At 43.2% G+C, this 14,168-nt stretch overlaps 1 protein-coding gene across 11 annotated transcripts in view; it reads left to right on the plus strand.

Moving 5' to 3' along the window:
- DMTN (dematin actin binding protein) overlaps window positions 1-14,168 on the plus strand; it is a 131,127-nt gene that overhangs the window by 18,109 nt on the left and 98,850 nt on the right. For 3 of the 11 annotated variants that reach the window (XM_033948321.1, XM_033948316.1, XM_033948324.1), the window contains exon 2: window positions 5,993-6,123. The exons of the other annotated variants lie outside the window; for them this stretch is intronic. The gene's annotated coding sequence lies outside the window, so the exon portion shown is untranslated. The remainder of the gene's footprint in view (window positions 1-5,992; window positions 6,124-14,168) is intronic. 11 annotated transcript variants of the gene reach the window in all.

Here is a 14,168-nt window from a genome sequence, read left to right on the forward strand (position 1 = left end):
TAAAATCATTTCTGAAGAGAATGGGAGAGGAGGTGGGAGGAAGGAAGAGCTGGGGAGGAAAAAGGGACAGAGAGACAAGTGGATAGAGAGCAAGAAACAGAGGGAGGTAGATAGGAGAGGCAGGATCTGTGTGTGTGTGTGTGAGTGTGTCATACACTGTATGGGCCCATGTAGTGTGTGTGTTATATGCTGTTATATGTGTTATATGCTGTTATATGTGTTATATGCTGTTATATGTGTTATATGCTGTGTGTTATATGCTGTATGTTATAGTGTGTTATATGCTGTAGTGTATAACATGTAGTGTGTGTGTTATATGCTGTATGGACCCATGCATCTGCTGATGAGTCACTGCAGTGCTCTGAGAGAACATGGGATGGGAGAAGGTGTGTATATTTCTTCTATGTATGTGTACAGGTGTGTATACGCCATGCTTATGTATGTAATTGCATTTCTTCCCACTTAAAGAGTCTTATGCTCAAGGAAAGTGTGTGTCCCCTCCCACTGTAATGCCTGTGCCCTTTTCCCCCATTATGGCCTGTGCCTTATGGCCAGGGTCAGTTTTAGGGGCCTCTGTCCTGTGCAGTTGCCCAGAACACAGCCTCTTTAGAGGTGCTCTAGCCGCTTGCAAGGGTTGCACTGCTCACAGCAATCTGTAGGTGCCCCCTGGCAGCAGAAAGCATCTTTCTCTTTGGTCACACAGAGTCTGTAGTCAGTCCTGTCTGCATCCCCCCATCTAGGGTTATTGTTAGAGATGTGGGGGCCCAGAGGAGAAATTTAGGAGAGCCCACAAGCTATGCCTTCTTCGGCTTTGGGCAGGCTTCGGGACCCAGTGCATCCCTTTCCAAACTCTGGCCCTGCCCCCATCTGCCCCTGTGATGTTAATTTGAGTTGCGGTGCTTACTTTTAAGACCTGGGAGCTAAAGGCCGGAGATGTCTGAGGGCTGCAGTGTTAGCGGCTCACTCAAGGCCTGTATGTGCTGAAAACAGCCATGGCCCAGAGAGATTGAGGGTTGCCATGGACACCTCTGCAGCTAGCTGAGGCGTGGCACATATGCCTACACTTGATAACTGATGGTGCACAGGCAGGGGAGGGGAAGCCCGATGCAGGGAACAAACTGGCTGTGGCAGTCCTGCCAGGCGTAGCTTCACTGCATTTATAGTCACTCTCGCTCCATTAATTCAGAGCATGCTTACATTCACTGGGTGTATATGCCTCTCTGTCCATTTTTACACCCATTCCACTCACACTCAGATTCAAATTCAGGACATTGGGTTGGCATGACAATTTGTACATTTGCCAAATAATGTTGTTGTTTTTTTCCCATTCACTTTTATTCAAAAATTCAAAAATATGAGATATAACAATGCAACAATAAAATATCCGTACAGTGGTGCACTTCAAACAAGGAATAATGTGTTACAATGTTACTCAAGCAACAAACACCCTTCCCCCACCGACCCACCCCTAACTCCACAACCCCTGAGATCATGGGAATGTGAGGGAAGAGAAACAAGAGTGCCCTCATGGTTGTCCCATCAAGATTTGGCCCCATTGTCAGAGGAGTCAAAGTGTCCAGAAAAGGCTGCCAGATGGTAAGCAACACTCGTCCCTGCCTAGAATCCCAGTTGGATAGACCCATTCTCTCCAATGTCAACAAATGCAACATTCTGGAACGCCAATGACAATAAGTGGGACTCAAAGATTCAATCCAATGGGAGAGAATGACTTTAAGGCCAGAAAGAACAAATCGTCTAAGGAAACCATTAAGTCCCCTGGGTATGGGATGTTGCAGGCAAAGCTTATTACAATAAACTATTTGTTGCGTAAAGATAGACCACCCTGGGACAGGTAAAGGGACCCGACACGGCTCTCTCTCAGCAGTGACAGCTTGCTCGCAACATTTTTGCCTGATCTGTGAGATACGGTGTCAGCTGAAGCTCTCTCATCAGTGACAGCTTCATCTGACACCGTATCCCACAGATCAGGCAAAGCTGTTGCGAGCATACTTTATTACCACCATCCTAGGGACCCCTGATGAAGATGTGTTGATCGAAACACGGACCGTGTCGGGTCCCTATACCTGTCCCAAGGTGGTCTATCTGTATGTAACAAATTGTTTATTGTAATAAGCATTGCCTGCATCTTGTATAGTGGTCTGCAGTTTTCTTTTTTTTAAAAATCTTTATTAATTTTCAAATGTTAACAGGGCCATACAATGAATTTAAACATAAACACTACACACAACGCACTTTAAATACACAAATAATTCAAAAAACAATCATTTTCTCCCCCCCCCTTCCCATAACTAATAAAAGAAGAAGTACATATTTAATTTCAATAATATAGATAATTAAGTATAGCAAACAATAATATATTCCCCTCCCCCACCCACCCTGGATGTGTAAGGAAGTCAAATAAAGGGAAAGGTACATGACAGTTATTGTGACTTGCATTTTTCTTTTTTGTCTTTGAGCATATCAGATTCAACACAAGGTTCTGTCAATAATTCAATAAACCCTGCATGCTCCTGCACCACTGTTCTTTAAAGAATTGTTGAAATTGTATTAACATAAGAACATAAGAAATGCCTCTGCTGGGTCAGACCCAAGGTCCATCATGCCCAGCAGTCCGCTCACGCGGTGGCCCAACAGGTCCCGGACCTGTGTAGTAATCTTCTATCTATACCCCTCTATCCCCATTTCCAGTAGGAATTTATCCAATCCTTTCTTGAACCCCAGTACCGTACTCTGCCCTATTACGTCCTCTGGAAGCGCATTCCAGGTGTCCACCACACGTTGGGTAAAGAAGAACTTCCTAGCATTTGTTTTGAATCTGTCTCCTATCAGCTTTTCCGAATGCCCTCTTGTTCTTTTGTTATTAGAAAGTTTGAAGAATCTGTCCCTCTTTACTCTCTCTATGCCCTTCATGATCTTATAAGTCTCTATCATATCTCCTCTAAGTCTCCTCTTCTCCAGGGAAAAGAGACCCAGCTTCTCCAATCTCTCAGAATATGACAGGTTTTCCATCCCTTTTATCAGACGTGTCGCTTTCCTCTGAACCCTCTCGACTAACGCCATATCCTTCTTAAGGTACGGCGACCAATATTGGACGCAGTACTCCAAATGCGGGCGCACCATCGCCCGATACAACGGCAGGATAACTTCTTTCGTTCTGGCTGTAATACCCTTTTTGATTATACCAAGCATTCTATTCGCTCTCTTAGCGGCCGCTGCACACTGTGCCGACGGCTTCATTGTCATGTCCACCATTACCCCCAAGTCCCTTTCCTGGGTACTCTTATTCAATAACGTCCCTCCCATTGTTGTATTGTCCTAGCAAAACAGAATCAGAGCATGCCATGCTGTTATCTCAGGTAAAAATTGAGAAAACACATTATGCTAGTACAAGAGCATATACAATCAAGGTGACGCGTCAAAAACCGTGTGGGACAATCGTGCGCAATCGCGCGCAGAACTTTTGCATGCTGCCTAAAAACTGTTACTGCTCAGAGGGGGGGGGGAAATCCCCCCACTAAACCTGGGGGGTTCCCTCCCCCACCCCACCCCCAACGTGAGTGCGAACACTTGTCAATTTACTGGAGGATTCCCCCTCCCAGACCCCCCCCCCCACTCACAGCGGTAACAGGAACAGTTTTTAGGTGGCGCACAGAAGTCCTGCGTGCCATTGTCGGCACGGCAATATCCCGTACGGTTTAATTATGGAACCACAATCACTGTATCCGGAGTGCAGTTATGGAATCAATTACCTGGTTCAGTACGTCAGTGTAGTTCTAGAATAGATGGAAGTTTAATTGAGGGTATTGCAGTGACATGTCTTTTGACTGTTGGTTTTGTCAGGTAGATTGCTTTTATATGTTTACTTTATATGGTGCCTTGTGAACCACCTTAACTTGAATTAGCCACCATTCTTATCGCATAAAGTTCTTCAGAATGCCACACGATTTTAGCGTATGGTAGCTGTCCTCATAAGAACCTTTATGTTATGCGTTTTTTCATTCAATATATGATTTTATGGTTTTCTTTATAAGTTATAAAGTGCTTGTGCTTAATATTATAATGATAGCAAAAGTAGCTTTTACTTATCTTTTTCTTTTTCTTAATAAACTGGGTCTGGCTCAATCCCCACCGACGCGTTTCATTATTTCATCAGGGTCGGGGAAGGAGAACGCTGTAGAGAGCAAACATTATGTTAGTTTAAAAATTAAAGTTTAAGAACCCAGCAATATTGAAATTTTAAAATCGCCACAATGCTTACCAGAGCAGTATATTAACTTAGCTGAATGCTAAATCCATAGTTTATGAGCCGGAAGTGAAAACTCACCGGCAAAATGGAAGCTAATGGGCAAAACTCATGGGTCATGTGACTCAAAACTGACCAATGCAAACCACCCCCGCAGCCCTTTGAATTCGTATACCACAGACATTTAATGGTAAAGTCATATGCTCGCTGTGAGCCAATCACTAGTTAAGTTTAAGCCATGGGGATACATGGTATTAAGCTTAAACATCCATCGCAATTCTTTGATGTTCAAATTGTGTTCAAATTGTGAACCACCTAGCATATAATAATCTCTTCTCCTGATTACATCCCCTCTTTTTATGCTTTGTAAACTCTTTCTCTTCCCTCTTCCCATATTTTTTAAACTCTGTAAACCATGTCGTGCTCCACTTCAGTGGAGAAGATGCGGTATATAAACCTAAGGCTTAGTTTAGTTAGTTTAGTTTATAACTTTTTTTAAATAAATAAATATCCACTGCATACTCACTCATGCTCCAATCTATTGCGCATTCAGTTTCCTTCCATTGTACATTTCCTGCTCATATTCACTCCGTTTATCTAATGCACACTCACTCATTTCATTATGCATCTCTTGCTAACACTCACTCCAGTTATCTACGGCACACTGACTTTCATTCCAATTTTATTTTGTGAATTTGTATTCCACCTAAACACTTGGCAGATTACCACAAAACAAATAAAATATACATTTCTTTTTCACATTCACTCCATGTATCTTATACACACTCTCATTCCAGTATACATCTCGTACTCACACTCCATTTATCCACTGCATACTCATTCTCATTCCACTCTCCTCTGGTTTGGGCACTCTTACTCCTCCCATTTCCTGTTCGGAAAGGTGTACTAAACCCAGGGCCGGATTTTCCTATAGGCTAACTAGGCTTCAGCCTAGGGCCTCAAGATCCGTGTCACATTTTTTTATAAAGGTTAGTACCAATAACAACATGTTTTATTTAACATATTGATATATATCACAGTAATGATGTATTTTATTATCTCTCATGTAATTTACAAACTTAAAAATGGGAGGTGAAAGGGCCTCATAAGTGGAATAGCCTAGGGCCTCTTTTCATCTAAATCCGGCCCTGACTAAACCCCAGCTTTAGCTGATCTCCACAATCCGCTATGTTCTTGTGCTCACTCTACAGAGCACCTTTGGCTAAAATCTGATGCAAAGATATGAGACTTACCTGATGAGTGGAGTGCCCGGGGTGAGGTTTACAGGGAGAGATGAGAGAGGAGAAATAGTGAGGAACTGCAGAGCGAATGCACTCGTAGGTCAGTAAGAGGAGTTTGAACTGTATGCGGAAATGGATAAGGAGCCAATGAAGTGAGAAGAGGGGTAAAGTTATTGGAACATTACTTTCTATATCATGACTTTCTAATTTCCTTGGCAACAGAAGAGGCAAGTCAGATGTCTAATTTCCAATTGCGGTTAAGTTTATTATACATAAACAACAATTCCACAAAAATCCATGCCAATATCATAAACAGTCCAAAGTGCTTGTGAATACAGTCTCAACCAGGATCCAAGTTTCGGCAAACAAGTTGCCTTCTTCAGGGGAATGACAAGTCACTTAGCATGATCTGTAATTAAAGAAGCTGAATGCTCGTACTATAGAAGATCGGCCAATAATTCCCTACTTCTTCCTTCCACTTTTGTAGAGAGGAACCACATCCGCCTTTCTCCAGTCCCCCGGGACCACTCCCGACTCCTCTCCTGGTACGAATCACCAACGCACCTCCTCGGTGTCCACGTCACCCTTCTCGCTCACGTGCATGAACAGTACTCTAAGGTAAAACCCTGTGCATTCACACACAAACCCAGCCTGGACACACTCGGTGCAGCAAAAAGGTTTATTGGTAGCCAGACCTGAGTCTGTTATTTCACAGGCTTAGATAAAAGAGCAAAGTCTCTTGGTTTTAAATACCTTTAGTCTTCCATAACAACTGTATCAAATTAACAGTAACATGCAGTAATAAGAAGGGGGAGAGTAGGTCACAGGGGTTAAGTTTCAAGTTTATTAAAATTTGTTATCCTGCCTTATCTGTAATCAAGATAACAAATAAAGAACCTCCCTCACCCCAAGAAGTCTACAAAGATTACTGCTTTACTTACGAACTTGAGAGTCATTGAGCAGTGCGGTTCCTGAGGAAGGGGGCGTTCACCCCCGAAACGGAGTCCGTTGGACATTTACTTTGCTTACTGCTTGTGGATCATCATTTCCACTACACACGGAGAAGCTAAGTTCTTTCAGACTGTGTATTTTTGAGCTTGGTTGGATTTGGACACTAATTTCCTAGCTTGGCCCCCAGCTTAGGGGTAAGAGATGAATTCCTCCTTTATTTTGATAATGTGTGTTTTTTTCATTTGAGTTTTTTTCACACATTGCACTTTTGCACTATTTAGGCACTAGAAATATTATCCGGAGCAAGCCCGGGGATGTTTCGCAGTTAACACCTTTCTGGGTGTAAACCCGCGACAGCTTTTCCCTGGAAATTCCAGAGGTTGCTGTGTGACTGAGGGCTTGTCCATTTAACACTCTCAAATCATAGATTTCTTTTCATTTTTATTCAGTTTGGAGTTGGACTTCATCTCTTTCCCCTAATCTTTGTAGACTTCTTGGGGTGAGGGAGGTTCTTTATTTGTTATCTTGTTTGTGCACCTCCTCGATTCAGGGTTCTATTTTTGTCTTATCTGTAATCAAAGCAGTTTTACATAATAAAAATTATAAAGCTACAACATCAGCACCCTGAGATTGTGGGTTCAAACCCACACTGCTCCTTGTGACCCTGGGCAAGTCAATTAATCCCCTCATGCCGCAGGTACATTAGATAGGGAAAAATCCATGAGTACTTGAATAAAATTCATGTAAACAGTTCTGAGCTCCCCTGGGAGAACAATATAGAAAATTGAATGAATAAAGCAAATATAGCAACATTGCATGTTAGGCTCCCCGTGTGTCTTTGTTTAGGGATGTAATTGCCTCTGTGCAATTAGTACCCCTCCCCAAGCCCTGGTTTATGGTTGCAACTACCACGGTGTGCAGATAACCCTCCCCTCTATGCCTTTGGTTAGGGTTGTAACTGCCATTGCAGGTTAGCCCCTCACCCGCAGCCCAGAAATGTCCTCCTTTTGAGCACATACCCGGGGGTCTGGACGGCTTTTCAAAACCCAGCACTTTGTCCGGGTTTTGAAAATCTTCTACGAAATCGTCGACGGGCAGGAAGGCATCCATGCATGCGCGGATGCACCGGGATGACATCATCCGCCGCATCCGCTTATGCACGGATGCCCTCCTGCCTGACAAGAGCAGGCAGTCGGGGGTGGGACTGGGGTGTAACAGGGCAAGGATGAGTGGAACTGGGCGGGCCTGGGGGCGAAGCTAGTGTGTCCGGATTTTCCAGACGGAAAATCTGGTAACCCTATGCAGGTTAGGCCCCATGCCTTTGTCTGCAGTTGTAACTGCCATTGCATGGAGGTTACCCTTCCTCTATGCCTTTGTTTAGGATTGTAACTGCCTCTGCATGCAGGTTAGCTCCTCCCCCTGCCTTTGTGTAGGGTTGTAACTGTGCAGGTTACCCTCCTCCCATGGCTTTGTTTGTTGTAACTGCCACTGCATACAGGTGAGCCCTCCTCTCCATGTTCTTGGTTAGGGCTGTAAGTGCCATCATGCCTCTTTGTTGTTTCTGCCCTGGATATGTCCTCCTTTTGAGGACATGTATGGGGGTCCAGATGGCTTTTCAAAACCCGGCACTTTGTTGAAAAGCTCCCCAAAATTGCATCAGGAAGGGGCATCCGTGCATGCACGGATGCAATACAGTGACATCACACATGCATGCATGTAATGTCATTGCATCATGTCTGCACATGTGCAGATGCTGTCTGGGGGCGGGGCTGGAGGCAGAACTGGGCGGTCCTGGGGACATGGTATTGGGTCCGGATTTTCCCGAAGGAAAATCTGGTAACTCTACTCGATGTCTCTGTCTCTATTGCAGTATCCATTCACTTTTCTTTCTCCCTTCCTCTCCATCTGTCTCTGTCCATCCATTCTTTGCTTTTCTCTTGGCTAGCTCCTTACTCAGAAGTCTCTCTCCAGATTCCTGATACCATGTGGATCGTATAGAGCACAGCACCATTCCAGACTAGTTATTTACCTTCTCAGGCTCTGAGAATTAGTTGTATGTGGACAATGTTGGATCTGTTCTGTGCATCTGGCTTTGTGTGTACTGGCCTGATGGAGCAGCCTGTATTCCTCTTTGTGATTCCCGCACCGTCCTGCTTTGCACAAAAGTTTCACAGTGCCAGTAGACTGAGCGAGCAACATTTTCCAGAACAGATACGTATGTAATTTCTTCCATGGTGGGTCTTGACTGCATGTCCTTGTCACAAACCCAGCATTGTATCCTGTCCCACTCCTCCATCCCCTTGTCCTTCCAGTACCCTTCCCTCTCTGCTCTCTCTCAGATAGGCAGTACCAGGAGTTTCCTAACCTCAGTGACCCTAGAAAGAGAAAGGAGGAAGCGCTCACAGTTTCCAATGTGCTTTCAAAGAGGACTCTCTTTCCTGCTGTACTGTAGCCTAAATTTATCGTCAAATATATTTTATTGAGCACCAAGAAAAGCAACAAGAAACAAGTACAAAGAAACCAATAGCTCCAAATTTTACACAAAATCCAACAAACCCAACCAACCCACAACCCAACCCTTCCCCTCCCCACTCTCACTGATACCAAACAAAAATAAAGAAAACAAAGAAAAAGACAAATCTCAGGGACTTCGAGTCCAGAACATTTCTTCCTTGCCTGGAAGGGCCTTTCAACGAATTTGGGAGCCTTATTGGACCACATTGTCTCCGGTGGCTCGCAGCCGCATTTTGAACTGTTGAAGTCCCTAAATTTATTTATTGGGATTTATTAACCGCCTTTATGAAGAAATTCACCCAAGACAAATGAATGGTTATTGGAGGTTGCCTTGGTTGAGCCTTCTCAGATGAGATACCCCAAGTGTATATACTGTAGAGGGGGATGTCTGGGTTTCATTCCTGGCTACAGTTTCTGCCTCACAGTAATTAAGACTTGTCTGCATGAGGCTCAACATAGCCAGGGCCCATACTCCCATCAACAGAAGCATAATTTTATGATAAGGCACCTAAGCTTTATTTAAAGCTAACATACAGTCTTTTCTCGTTATCCGTACGTTCATGACGCGCAAATTCGTATATCCGAGGTTGCAACCAATATTCCCCATTCATGCCGCTGTGTTTGGAAGTCTCGGCAGCCATTTTCATTGTTGACAGAACATGGGCGGGAACGAGTGGGAATCACTCCTGTCCCAATTCGCCACTAGACCACCAGGAAAACAAGGCAGGCCTGGAATCCTTCTTCTGTGTCCATGAGGGGGATTGGTAGTGTCGGTTCGGGGAGTGAGGGGGAACACTGCCTATTCTTGTCAGGGGAGGCATGCTGACTGCAGGGAAAAGTCTCCTGGTTGGGGGGAGGGGAACTGTTGTCTCTTGCAGGAACCTAACCCCATTCTCCTAATAGGATCCACTGTTCACTTTCTGTGGTTTTGAGGTGGAAGGTGTACTGCTGGAACCTAACCTCTATTTTCCCATAGACTCTGTGTTTCATTATTTGTAATTTCACGGTTTGCAAACATTTTCACAAACCATACTACCGCTAATGACGAGAACAGACTGTATACACGTAAGCTGTAGCGGATAGCATATTTTATTATTCGGCCAAATATGAACAATGAAAAATATTATTCGTCTGAATATGAATACCGAACATGAATAATAGGCATTGAGCTTTAAGGTAACAACTAAAAGAAGCAACGTGAAATCAGAAATTAACTACCTGATATTCCGCACTATAAAACCATCCAGGAGTGACTCCTTACTGATTAAATAGTGTTTGGCTAGCTAACTGCTAATACTGACTAGCTATCTCTGCTGAATATTAGTGGTTTGCAGTTTAAACATGGCTGACTATATTGCACAATAGCTGCCAAATTTATGCATTGACTGGCCAAGTTTAGTGGCCAAATCAGGCAACATAAAAAGCAAGTCTATGTTTGGCTGCTATAACTTAGCCAGACAGTGCTTAAAATTGACATAACCAGCTTAGTTTGAGCTGGCCAGAGATAGACCAGATATTTAGTGATGGTTACCGGAAACAGCTCGACATTGAATATTGGCAAGAGTTAGCCAGCCTCCCTCCTGCAGTCTCAATATTGGCTCCTAATTAAATATTTATTTCAGTTTAGCACAGTAGAACCCCAGATTTTTTGTATTTGAATTTAAATCGCTATTTGGTAGGGTTTCCCCATATCATGAGGTTTGAGATTTTATCTCTGCCCTTCCCATCAAATACTGGGATATCATCTTTGTCCCCACTCCCTGTACTGAAATTTTATCCCTGCCTGTGAGTTAGTATGAGATTCTAGCTCTGCAATCGGAATATTTCTCTGCCCTCCCCCTCCTGAGTCCTGGGATTTTCCTTATATCTTCCCTCACCCATGTTCCTATGTTCTGGGATCTTTATTTCTCCCTCTACTTGGATTTTATTTTTCTCCCCCCCCCCACCCAGGATTGGGTGATTTAGTTATTCATATTAATCATAAGAACATAAGAAGTTGCCTCCACTGGGTCAGACCAGAGGTCCATCGCGGCGGCCCATCAGGTCTGTGACCTGTGAAGTGGTTCCTGACCATTTATATAACCTACCTCTACTTCTATCTGTACCCCTCAATCCCCTTATCCTTTAGGAACCTATCCAAACCTTCCTGTAATGTGCTCTGGCCTATCACATCCTCCGGAAGCGCGTTCCATGTGTCCATCACCCTCTGGGTAAAAAAGAACTTCCTAGTATTTGTTCTAAACCTATCCCCTTTCAGTTTCTCCGAATGACCCCTAGTACTTGTGGTTCCCCACAATCTGAAGAATCTGTCTCTGTCTACCCTCTCTATGCCCTTTAGGATTTTGAAGGTTTCTATCATGTCTCCTCTAAGTCTCCGCTTAAAAAATGGCCAGAGCAATTTACAAAATGCACCCACTATCCCATAAAATCTCTTATTTACAATTTAAATTTTTATTTCTTACTAAGATTTTGCACTCCTAACTGTTCTATCCCTGGTCCCCAGCCAACCTTTGTGATTTTATCTCTGTCCCTGCCTATGTTCATGGATTTTTATCTCTTTCCCTCCTACCATGATCTTGAATTTTTATCTCAGCCCTTCTTTCAGTCTTGGGATTTTATCCCTGCCCCCCACCCAAATCTTGGGATTTTTGTCTCTGCCTCCCATTCACATCCTTGGATTTTTATCTTAGCCTTTCACCTCAGTCTTGAGATTTTATCTCTGCCCCTGAGTGAGTCCGGGGATTTTATCCCTGCTCCCCATCCCAATCCAATCCAAACCATAGGGCTCCTTTTACGAAGGCACGTTAGGGCCTTAACACGCGGAATAGTGCGCGCGCTAGCCGCTACCGCCTCCTTTTGAGTAGGTGGTAGATTTTCAGCTGGCGCACGCCATAGCCGCTAGCGCACCTTTGTAAAAGGAGCCCTTAGTCTTATATACCGGGTCATTCCCACTGGGGACTCAATCCGGTTAACAAAGTTAATTAGAAAGACAAAGGAAAGCTATGATTGGCCAGAACTTAATCTGTTACAGTCCCTTATATATCTATTAAAAATTTTTGGAAAAGATATGTCTTCAAAGTTTTCCTAAAAAAAAAGGCAAACACGGAAGAAGTCTAATTTCTGAAGGAAGATCATTCCAGATTTTTACCAAGGCAAATGACATAGAGTATGAAAGCTGGTTTTAATACCCCTAATGGAAGGGAATACTAATTTAAATTTGTGTATTCCTCTAGAGGAATGGGGTTGTTGGGAATTGAAAGAAAAAGTAAGCAATGGGGAAAAAAATCCTGTATACAATTTTAAATACAACACTGGCACACTTAAATTGAACCCTCCAATGAACCAGGTCCTGGAGTTTTATCTCTGCTCCCTGAGATCCATGGATTTGTATCTGTCTTCATGAGTTATGATTTTAGTTTTTGCCTCAACAGTTTTGCTGTTATGGCATAAATTTTGTGGTGGTGGTGGTGGTGGCAGCAGCGGCTTAATAAAACAATATTATAATCACATGTTTAGAACATAAGAAACGCCTTCACCGGATCAGACCCTTGGTCCATCTAGTCCGGCGACCCGCACATGCGGAGGCCAAGCTAGGTGCTCCCTGTTGGAGACCCTGATTTCCCATATCCCTTGATGTGATTTGCAAGAAAGTGTACATCCAACTTGCGCTTGAATCCCAGAACGGTAGTCTCTGCCACAACCACCTCCGGGAGAGCATTCCAAGCGTCCACCACTCTTTGTGCAAAACAGAACTTCCTGACATTTGTCCTGGACCTTCTGCCCCTCAGTTTCAGTCTATGACCTCTTGTCTGCTCCCTTTCACCGACGCAGATCCTGAACTACACCAAAGATCTCAATAGGTTTAAGCTACAATCTGTCACATATTCTTACAGTTTTAAGAAATGCTTAGACTGAAAAATACATTATTCATTCATGGTATATATTCAAATGTGTCGCTCTAACTCCAGGACATACTTTCATTCCTGAGCTCTTCCTTCAAAAGAATGGCTTCTGCTCCTCTATACCTCTCCTTTTGTTAACCTGGGTTGCTTTTTGTTGTTTTTTTTAGGGTGGGGAGAAAACAAGGGGCTTCCAGCTCTCTGCTTCCTCTTATTTTCATACATACCATTTACCAGGATTAATAAATATTTAATCATCCATCTTTACTAGATGAGAAACTTTTGAAGGTCAAGGCTTTGGTTTCTAGTTTACAGCATGGAGAAAACTGTAGAGAGGGAGGTAGTTTGGGTTTAATATACTGAATGGTTATGGATGAATGAATCTGAGGTTGTAAAGAGATGGACATAACTAACAGAAATACCAAGGGTGAACCATCTGAGCGAGAGATTTTAGTACCCTAAAGAATGAGATTGAAGGCCAAAGATATAAGGTTTTTCAGACTGTGTATCCATTCCAGGATTTAAATGTGGAAAGAATTAAGTGGCATATTGCTTTGTCAATGAAAAAGGGAAATATATTTGCTTTTTTTTTGATGCCTCTGAAAGGAAGGCGATGTAAGGATAAATTTCGAAAGACTTTACCAAGCAGCTAAGAAGTAGACATGTGGCCTAGTGGCTAGAGCAGCAGGTGGCAGACTAGCAAAGCTAGGGTTCAAATCCCACTTCAGAGTGATCCAGACAAATGCAGATGCACATTGAATGAGAGAGGTAACCCATACACCTGTCTGTACACAAAGATGAGAGAAATGTAGGCAGACACCAATATAGAAATAAAAGTTAATAAATTGAATACAAAGTGATGCCTTTTATTTGACCAACTTAATTCAGATTGTGATTAACTTTCAGCACACAAAACCCTTTCTATATATCCTTTTGTTGTTGTTTTGTATTTAAAAACCTTTATTTCTATACATTCCAAGTGGACTAACATGGTAACCACACACTACTTTAGCCACAGATGGAGATGGAGAGCCACTTATAAGAAAGTGGGAGATACATGGGGCTCTTTCTTCTGCTCATACCTTCTGTGACTTTGAAAAGTGTTTGTGAGAGAAAAGATTCAAGGATGTGAGAGTGAATAATTTTTTTGTTTAGTGAGTGAGAGAAAGTGCTTACAGAGTGTGAGAGCCCAGCTGAGCCTAACACAGTAAGAGAAAAAGAAGGGGCTCACAGAGTATGAGAGTGATAGAGCCTCCAACTGAGTGGGGACACACCTAGTGAGAGAACCTTTAGCTGAGT

Source organism: Geotrypetes seraphini, chromosome 6 (genome assembly GCF_902459505.1).
Source record: "Geotrypetes seraphini chromosome 6, aGeoSer1.1, whole genome shotgun sequence".
Classification (NCBI taxonomy): Eukaryota; Metazoa; Chordata; class Amphibia; order Gymnophiona; family Dermophiidae; genus Geotrypetes; species Geotrypetes seraphini.